We start from the raw sequence: 9282 nt of genomic DNA on the forward strand, positions 1-9282 counted from the left end.
TGCTTTGGCTGTGTCTATTGGCTGTGTCTAGCTTACATGAAGTTGAGGAACCTCTGTCTTTTGATAAAGCACAGAATTCAAAAAATTGGATGGCAACCATGCAATCAAAATATGGTGCACTTATAGAAAATTACATATGGACTTTATGTGATTTGCCTCCTGGAAAAAAGGCCACTAGTAGGAAGTGGGTTTACAAGTTGAAATGCAAGCCAGATGGTAAGATTGGTTGCCATAAGGCTTGACTTGTTGCAAAAGGTTATGCACAGCAAAAGGCGTAGATTATGAAGAGGATTTTGCTCCCACTTGTCATATGACTAATATGCGTTTTCTATGTGCATTGGCAGCTCATTTTGGTTGGGATGTACATCAATCAGACATTGTTATTGCTTTCCTGAATGGTGACATTTTTTAGGAAGTTTATGTAACGCAGCCTCGCGGTTTTGTCAAGAAAGGACAAGAGGATAAAGTGTGCAGATGTAAGAAGGCTTTGTATGGGTTGAAGCAATATCCTCGTGCTTGGTATGACAAAACTGACACTCATTTGATCAAACGAGGCTTTTGTAATAGTCCAAGAAAAAGCACATTGTATGTAAAGCATGAGGGTGATGTACTCCTCATTGTTGTTCTTTATGTGGATGATTTGCTGATCACGGGTCCAATGAGGCACACATTGCTGAATATAAGGCTGATTTGAATGCTACTTTCAAGATGAAATATTTGGGGCTATTGCATCATTATTTGGGTATACACTTTAAGCAGTGCCATGGTGGTATTACCTTGTGTCAAAAAAGTTACATAGAGACATTGCTATGTAAGTTTGGACTTGAGGATTTCAAACCTATTGCCACTCCCATGGAAAGAGGTTTGAAGTTGAGTCTACATGATGTTGGTGATCGTGTGGATGTCACTCTCTACCAAACTGCTATTGACTGCCTCATTTATGTATGCAAAACGGGGCCATATATTCAGTTTGTTGTCTCACAGGTCAGCAGATTTATGCATAGCCAAGAGTCTAAGCATTGGCAGGCTATCAAGAGGATTTTCCACTACTTTAGTGGCACTTTACATCTTGGCTTGTTTTATCCCAAGGGGGGATCATTGCCGCCAGACTTACATGATTTTTCAAACTCAAATCGGGCTGGTTGTTTTGACACGCAAAGTGTCCACAAGTGGTTTTTGTTTCATGCTTGGCCGTTCATGTATATCATAATTGAGCAAGAAGCAACCTATTGTGGCAACTTCTAGTTGTGAGGTTGAGTACAGGGCAGTCTTCACAGCTGCAGTTGAGTGTGTATGGCTCAGACGCCTTATGATAGATTTGGGTGTTAAACAAGACACTGCCAACACTATCTACACTGGCAGTCAGATCGCATTGGTAGTTGTGAGGAACCCAATTTTTCATGCTCGCACAAAGCACATTGAGGTGCATTACCACTATGTCAGGAAGAGGCTCTCAGCAGGAGAGATCAACTTGGCTTATGTGCCAATGCAAGACAACCTTGCATATCTTTTCACAAAGGCATAGTCTCGTGAGAAGCAAGAAGCTTTCCACAAAGCTTTGGGCTTACTCCCCTTTGTGGACTGATGATGTCCTCAGGGCATGGAACTTCCCTTTACTCATGTGCGAGCTCTCGTTCACTGCATCACTCCAGGGGGGATTTGTTACCATATACATGTGGTAGTGATGTGTGTGAACACACTAGGACCATCGGGGCATTTTTTCCCTCTTTAGGAGGTTTTTCCCCCCGTGCATTGTGTATACGCCCATCACTCTAGGTCTATCTATCTTTCCATTGCACACTAAGTAATACGCTCTTTATTGTGTGCCTTGAGCATCCTTTGTCTTCTCCAAGCTGTGTGTGTTTTCTTGCAACCCTAATTCCAACAAAATAGAATCTACATACATAGTAACAATAAAAAACACACTCAACTTGATGTTGTGTAAATTAAAACATTTCTATATTCTATTAAAAACAATGGTCAAATGTCTTCCTGCAAAATATGATTCTTCATGCTCATTTTGTGGAATAAGTCAAAAGAATTTGGAAGTTTTGGACCTTCTACTTGTAGCCTTTCAATCATAAGTGTAGCCTTCCCATTCAAGTGAGCCCAATAAGTCTCCTTTTTCATGTAGCTTCTAAAAAGATTGTAATCACCAAAATGAAGATATTATGGATCCGTAGACTTAGTGAGACTTAGTTAGTTAGAATTGTGATATCCACCCTTGCCCATTCTCTCATCATTCGGGTGCCAATTTTTGAAGGATTGAATCTTTATTTTCCATGTCAAATCTTTGAAACATATAAACTTCATGAGTGCATCTAGCTTTGCTCTTTCTTTGGACATAAATACAGTGAACTCATCCTAATACAAAACACTGTATTGAAACCATAATAAAATTTTACATTAATTACCCAACATGTAGAGTAGGTATCACCTTCCACACAAGTTGAGATATCAATCCACATGGAGTGTTGTACCATGGTGTAGCACCATGGTAATACCTTGCCTTCACAATCATCTCCACCCTAGCCCATTCCCTCATCATTTGGGTGTCAATTTTTTTGAAGGATTGAATCTTTATTTTCCATGCCAAATCTTTGAAACATATAGACTTCATGAGTGATGTTTGGCATGACATGTGCCCTGGAAATGCTGCAAAAAAATAGAAAGTAAAGAGTTAAACACAAGAATTGTTTATAGAAAAAATGAGAGTCAACATGCGATTAACAAACTTACACATTGGAAGTGTCAAGTGCAAGAAGCAACTCTACTTCTTTTGCTCTAGACAACTCAAGGAATTGGGAACAAACACTAACATGGTATTGACCATTTTTCGAGTACTCTGTTACACACAAAAAAATCATCATTTGTAAAAACAAAGCTTTACAAAAAAAGAGTGAAAAAGGTGATAGATCTCATTATCTTTGATTCTCTTCCACCATGTTTTTAGCCTATGGTTGCCATCCCCTACCAGAAACTGTTTTCCTTTGAGCTCATGCCATTCTCTACCAAGTGCTCTCTCAAAGTCAACATTTCTTTCCCGCCAAAGTGGTCCCCATACCTCCAAATCCGTTGCGGTCACGGGAATGATATCTCCTCTAGAATCCCCAACGGACACAAGAAAATGCCCCATAGTTTCTAAATACCCAGCAGAATCAAATGAGGAAATGAGCCATTCTACATCATCTCTAGCAAACCTAACAGCCTCATGCACCATGAGTCGACAAAGTGGAACCGAATGAGGCAATGTCTTCTTCTTGACATAAAACTGACTTAGAACATCTTTCATCAAGCCAAGCAAAATTTGTTTGCCTAGGTGTTTGGAATGCTTATTCTCCACATCCCCTTCATGATCACCATCTTCTTCATTGTTATGAGGATCTTCAATGTGAACATTGGTCTCTGCATAGAGAAAACAAGTGACAAACATTTAATTTTCCAAAAACATATGCAATTAGGACTAGATAGTGTAAAGTATTTAATTTTCAAAAATTTTGCCAAAGTCTCCTTTGTACTAAGACAACTTTTTCAGAAAAAAACCACACACCCTATATAGGGCTCTCACATGAGATTTAAGGACCTTTTCTCCAACATAAACAAAAACAATACTTAATATTTTCTCTAGCAGCTATCAATGGTATGTATATGAAAAATGGCTCACCCTTTCTTAATCTCCCACATGGTTATTTATTACCAAACTTTCTCAACAAAAAAATACGTCCATCAAATTTAACCATCTACCATTTTAAAAATTATAATACAAACTACGTAACGACATAAAATTATAGCATACACTCATAATTTACCTTTGATCTCTACATAATCTTTGACGTTGTTGGATTCTTCATCAACTTGAGCCTCATCATCAATAAAAACACGCCTTTAGAGAATCTTGTTCTTTTTATTGGGTGGAGTGTCCAAATGTTGGACTTGTGATGATGCCTCCTATTCGATAGCTCCCTTTGGTATACAACCGGACCTTAGCTTCATGCTCACTTGACAGCTGCTAAAAGGAGAGACTGGAGGTTTTCTTTTCTTGCTATCCCTCTTTGGTGCCATTATCTACAAAACACATATTATATAGTTTTTAGTTTATACAAGACCAATAATTTACTCTTAAGTACTTATTACATAAAGTACACTACATACTAATTCTAAAACATACTTTAGAATGTGAATTATAGGATATAACACTATATGTGGTATACTATAATATGTATTAAGTAGTATATAATATTATATGTAGTATGCTACATATATACTATTTGTAGCATGTAGCTTATATACTATATATGTAGTATACATTATATATACTATATGTAGTGTGTCCATTTTTTACCTTTTTTATGTAGTATACTATATATGCAAAAAAACTACATTATTTGATATGTATTTGTTCAATAACCACATCAAAAACGCAAAAAAAAAAAGGGAAGGCAGAGCTCCCTCATCATCCGCGTGTGCGCGGATGATGGGGGAGCTCTGCCTCCCCGTTTTTTTTGTCGACGCGGATGATGGGGGAAAAGCATTTCAAAAAACTTAATCAACACCATCTTTCCTGCAACACCATTGACAAAGATCATCAAAAACGCAAAAAAAGGGGGGAGGTAGAGCTCCCCCATCATTCGCGCGTGCGGATGATGGGGGAGCTCTGCCTCCCCCTTTGTTTTTGCATTTTTTATGTAGTTATTGAACAAATATATATCAAGTAATGTAGGTTTTATTTCAAAAGCATTTTTCCTACAATACCGTTGACAAAGCTCATCAAATCGACAAAAAAAGGAGGAGGCAGAGCTCCCTCATCATCTGCATGCGCGTGGATGACGGGGGAGCTCTGCCTCCCCATTTTATTTGCCGATTTGATGAGCTTTGTCAAATTTTTGTTAATTTTGTGGAGTTAATCCTAAAATTTAATAAAATCTGTTTGATCTTTTTTTATGCTTTTGGGTGGGGGGGGATGATGGGGGAGCCCCCCCCCCCCCCCCCCCCCCCCCCCCCCCCCTTTTTTTGCAATTTTGGATTAAAGCATACAAATTATCATATAGATTTGACATGAATGCCAAAAATGTTATTAATCAAAACTTGACGAAAGCCTGTAATCACTAGAAGACAGACCGCAAAGAACCGTTCAATGCACACATATGATGGGAGGGCTCTGTGCCCCCCTTTTTTTTGCATTTAACGGTTCTTTGTGGTCTATCTTGTGGCGTCGGAACGGTAGTGTAGAGAGAGAGAGAGAGAGAGAGAGAGAGAGAGAGAGAGAGGAGGAGGCACCAACATGATGCACGCGCGAGAGAGATGATATAGGCCTGTGTTAGCTCAAGCAGATCGACGATGGGTTCCCAAAGTAGTGCTTCAAACCTAAGCTTTGACATTCACATTATGTACGGACAAAGACCAAACTAACTAAAACCAAACTCTTCCTAACTATTTACTATATACACTATATATTATTATTTATTATGTACCAATACCAGTAACGGTACCAATATCAATACCAATACCAATACAAGTACTATCAGTACTAGTACCAATACCAATCCAGTATTAATACCAATACTAGTACCAGTACTATCATTACAAATACCAATACCAATTCGAGTATTAGTACTACCAATACAATATAATACCAGTATCAGTACAGAGTACCAGTACAGTACCAATATCAATACCAATACCAGTATTGTCAGTACATTACAATATCAGTATCAATACAGTGTATCATTGCATTACTGGCATACTTCTATACTAGTACTCTCTCTAGTCTTTAGCAAAGCGGCTCAAAAAATATTGGTACTAGTATATTGTTATACTGGTACTGGACTGGTATTGGCTATTTTTTACCTCTCTCCAGTCTTTATCAAAGCGGCCCAAATTAAGGCTCGAAAGGAGGAGTTATGCACACAAACGCATAAGAAACGCAAAAACACAACCCACACACGCGAGCTAGCAAATTTAGAATTTTTTTTATAAAACAAAAATTCAAGTCCACAATTCTCGGCCATTTTCAGTGAGTCGTAACTCCCAAACGGTTCAGAATTGGTTGGCCCGGGGTTGACTCATATGAATTTGTTTGTTTTGTTGAGCTCTATGACAGTTGTGTGATGCGAAAAATCCATATCCTGCTCAGTTTGGCCAAAATTTCACCTGCAAGTTGAGAATTTCTACAAAAACAACACAAAACAACATTTTCTCACTTTTTCCCTAACCTACGGGCTTAAATGAGCATCAAAATGATGGAATCTGATAAAACTTGAAGAAACAATATGTTTTCTTGTATTGGGGACTACAATTCCTACATACAAAACTTTTCCAAATTTTGACCTTAACACCAGCAAAACTAGCTCTCGAGAGGTGTCCCAGGTCAAAATTTAAAACTTCACGTAAACGATAAGAATAAAGTGCTAGACTATGAAAAAACGGTGAAATGAACAAACTTTGCTATGAACGATAAATATTATATAACATTACTATACTCCGTATTGTGTACAATATACGTATAATTACAATATATATTTAGATATATATATATATATATATATATATATATATATATATATATATATATATATATATATATATATATATATTATTGTATTTACTATATACAATATATAGTATATACTATATATACTATATAGTCTATTTACTATATACTTTTTACTGTAAGTATAAGTAAAAGTAAAACGTTATATACTATATAATCTATTAATAATATATTGATATTGGTATTAAACTCTATTGACAGTACTGGTACTGGTGTACTAATACTTGTACTTCTATACTAGACCTGACTGACTGGACTGGACCTAACTAGTACTAGACTCGTACTAGACTGCTGGGCTGGACTAAACCTGACTGGTACTAGACTGGACTAGTATTGGATTGAACCGGTATTGGACCTGATTGGTACTAGTACTGAACCTGACTGGGGACTCGGTTGGACCTGACTAGACTGGACCAGAGATTGTTACTGGACCAGACTACTACTGGACTGGACCAAACTGCTACAAGACTGGTACTGGACGAGAATGGTACAGTATTGCTTCTAGACTGGATTGTACTACTATTTGACTGGACTAGGCTGGTATTAGTACTGTACTCGATTAGACTAGACTAGTATTGGACTTGACTCGACTAGACTGGTATTGGTACTGTATTGGATTGGACTGGACTAGTATTGGACTAGACTAGAGTGGACCTCTTGACTAGTATTGGACCTGACTGGTATTAAACCTGACTGGATTGGACTGTACCAAACTGGTATTGGACTAGACTTGATTGGTACTGGACCTGACTGAACTAGACCTGACTGATACTAGATTAGACGTGACTGATGGTATTGGACTGATATACTGCTATAGTAGTACTAGACTTATACTAGTATTGTACGGGTACAGGTATTATAATGGTGTTGGTATTGTATTGTAATGGTATTGGTATTGTATTGTACTGACAATACTAGAACTAGTATTGCTATATGGATATTGATGTACTGGTAGTGGTACTAGTATTATACTCAGATTTTCCTTTTTGCTATAGTAGTACTAGTACTTTGAGTTGGGTACTGGTATTGGTATGACTGTGCATATCTTAAAGACTAAATATTCCAAATCTATTGAGAACAGTTTTCAATGAACACATTAACCTTTTGTAGTTGCATGCTTTTACACTTTCGTTGTACCTTATGCACATTATCTTCCTTCTTTTTTTGTCATTTTATTTACCTCAGTATTATTCCTCCTTGTTTGTCTCAAACATGACAGCTACAGCTACAACTATGCTTTCATGGACGATCAATGGTGCTCATATGGATTATAGAGTCTCATTATTATAAAATGGATATTTTCTTCAAAGCATATTTCCTCCTTCTATTAAGTTTGAAGGCTTGCAAGTAGTCGTTCAGACAGGGAGCTCTGAGACTAAGGTCAATCTGTTGCCAAGATGGGATCATGAAGATCAAAAGCATTACCTTCTTGACCATTCTCTATCCTCAGCTTACCACATTCTTCATTCGGATGGCTATGTTTATATGGCTGACAATTTAGAAATAAGTGAAGAACTCGATGATTCTTCTATGTTCACTACACCATGTAACAAAAGTTTGACTCCATCACATTTAGATGTTGATATTGATGAAGGTACAGACGTAGTTGTTTTGGAGACAGTGGAACTAACCAGGTCACCAAGACCCTTTCAAGACACACAAGATGGGGTGGAGCATACAAGGCAGGAGTATTCAAAGGATACATCCATTATTTCATGGATGAAAGACAAAGGCAAATCAGATAGGTTCTCTAAACTTTTAGAGATTTTTCGACCTCTTAAAAAGGTTGATGATCTCCCAAATTTTTATAATGGCAATATTTGTTTTGAGCTTCCTCCAATTCAAAACAATAAAAGGATGCTTGGTATGGAGCAGAAGTACGACGGTCACCTTTGGTCTCACCCAACAGGCTAAGTGAATTTATAAAAACATGCTAGATAGCATGTTTTGATATAAGAAACGGTCCTGTTATTACTTATTTGTTGTATGTGTACAACATGCAAGCATTGCAGGTGATTGCAATATGTGAGTGTAAAGAAGAAGAAGAAGAAACACAAATCTTGTTTTGGAGAAATTTAAACACAGTATGGATAGGTGTAGGCATGAACGAGCGGACTTTGCTGGATTTATGTCTGATGAAGCCAAGGCTAATTGGCTAGCAATACGTCATGTATACAATGGAGGACAACATAATGTAATGGAGGGGAGGGAGTGCTCATTTCTTTTCCATTGGGAGTAGAGTCTACACAAACATACAAAAAAAACATGTCACTATAGATAGACAAATGCATCACATTGAAATGTGTGAAGCATGGCGCTTAGCAAAGACTACAAATGAGGCCTCCCATATAGCTTCCACAGTACGATAATGGTGGGTGAAATATGTGATAGGGGATAATAAAAAAGGCTTTAGAGAGATGGTTTAATTGGTGAGAGCAACGGATGCCCATTGAGGAAGCGTTGAGACAATGGTATATCAATTATTTTTTTGGTTTTTATTAAATACATGAAAATAGAGATTTACATTTATATGGTTTTAATCGTTTTGTATTTATAGGTCAGTAAGAGTCCATGGAAAAAAGCTCAAATTCCAAGTATAAACTTGTCAGAGAGCATCCATGCTAGTTGGCTGGTAGGTGAAGGTGGTAAACATAAAATATCACTTTATGACGCATGTGTCAGTGACGTTTTGAATGCCTATATTCAATATGAAAAAAGTTTGGGATACACCA

The sequence above is a fragment of the Adiantum capillus-veneris genome, chromosome 22 (assembly GCF_014529385.1).
Source record: "Adiantum capillus-veneris isolate H3 chromosome 22, ASM1452938v2, whole genome shotgun sequence".
In the NCBI taxonomy this organism is placed as follows: Eukaryota; Viridiplantae; Streptophyta; class Polypodiopsida; order Polypodiales; family Pteridaceae; genus Adiantum; species Adiantum capillus-veneris.